Genomic DNA, 1,477 nt, shown 5'->3' on the forward strand with positions numbered 1-1,477 from the left:
GGCGTAGTGGCACATGCCTGTAATCCCAGCTACTCAGGAGGCTGAGGCAGGAGAATCGCTTGAATGCGGGAGGCAGAGGTTGCAGTGAGCCAAAATCACACCATTATACTGCAGCCTGGGCAACAAGAGCAAAACTCCATTAAGAAGAAAGAAAGAAAGAAAGAAAGAAAGAAAGAAAGAAAGAAAGAAAGAAAGAAAGAAAGGAAGGAAGGAAGGAAGGAAGGAAGGAAGGAAGGAAGGAAGGAAGGAAGGAAGGAAGGAAGGAAGGAAGGAAGGAAGGAAGAAAAGAAAAGAAAGAAAAAGAAAGAAGTACTAATACATGAATGTGGATGAGCCACAAAACATGCTTGAGCCCAGGAGCTCAAGACCAGCCTGGGCAACATGATGAGACCTCCATGTTAGTAAAAACTCTTTTTTATTTTATTTTATTTTTTAAACAAGAACTTTATTTAAACAACAAGATGCTTGACTTGAAGGGAAAACTATCTAGGATTCTTTTTTGTTTTAGAGTAACGTATCCCGACTTAAAGACATATTGCCCTGCATGTAACAGCTACAAAAAAGTTATAAAATTGTCCTTGGTTTCACAATGATAAACCAAAAAAATGCAGTATGCTTGTGCACGTATACCAGTCACTTTATGTACAATAAATGAATGGGGAAGGGGGAAATGAAAGAATAGAAAAAGCTATACTGTAGTAGTCAGGATGTGGTGGAACCAAATTGCAGTTTTCTAATTGAGAATGTAGTCTTGGTCTTTAAAGAACAGAGTTCTGGAGAAAAGAAGCAGGTTCCCTTTTCAGTAGACACCTCCGGTCTGCTGTTGGAACACATCAATTGTATCTTCAGCCTCCAGTTCCAGCTGTGCAGGTGTGTCTGTTTCATTGATTGGTTGCCCATCGAATTGTAATCTAATCTGCCTCATTGACCAACCCTGTCATTCACAATAGGCTTTCAGTAGTTTACTAACTGGTGTATGCCTCTTAATCTTTTTTTTTTTTTTTTTTCTTTGAGACGGAGTCTCGCTCTGTCGCCCAGGCTGGAGTGCAGTGGCCAGATCTCAGCTCACTGCAAGCTCCACCTCCCGGGTTTACGCCATTCTCCTGCCTCAGCCTCCCGAGTAGCTGGGACTACAGGCGCCCGCCACCTCGCCCGGCTAGTTTTTTGTATTTTTTAGTAGAGACGGGGTTTCACCGTGTTCGCCAGGATGGTCTCGATCTCCTGACCTCGTGATCCGCCAGTCTCGACCTCCCAAAGTGCTGGGATTACAGGCTTGAGCCACCGCGCCCAGCCCCTCTTAATCTTAAACTGCATCACAGAACCATCCTGCCCTGCCACTGCCAAATTAATATGATCGTGGTTCTCAGCCTTGACGCCTTCCTTGGGCTTTTCGTCCGCCATGGCGAGTGTCAGAGTCTCCTCAGCTGCCGCTTTACAAAAGAGGTACCAGGTTTGCATTGAACAAGCAAACTCTTTT

The 1,477-nt window shown here is 44.3% G+C and overlaps 1 pseudogene; it reads right to left on the reverse strand.

Annotated features, from left to right (window-relative positions):
* Nucleotides 1-699: 699 nt before the first annotated feature.
* Nucleotides 700-1,401, reverse strand: LOC111534243 (annotated as a pseudogene).
* Between the last annotated feature and the right edge of the window lie 76 nt (nt 1,402-1,477).

This window comes from Piliocolobus tephrosceles, chromosome 7 (assembly GCF_002776525.5).
Source record: "Piliocolobus tephrosceles isolate RC106 chromosome 7, ASM277652v3, whole genome shotgun sequence".
Lineage (NCBI taxonomy): Eukaryota > Metazoa > Chordata > Mammalia > Primates > Cercopithecidae > Piliocolobus > Piliocolobus tephrosceles.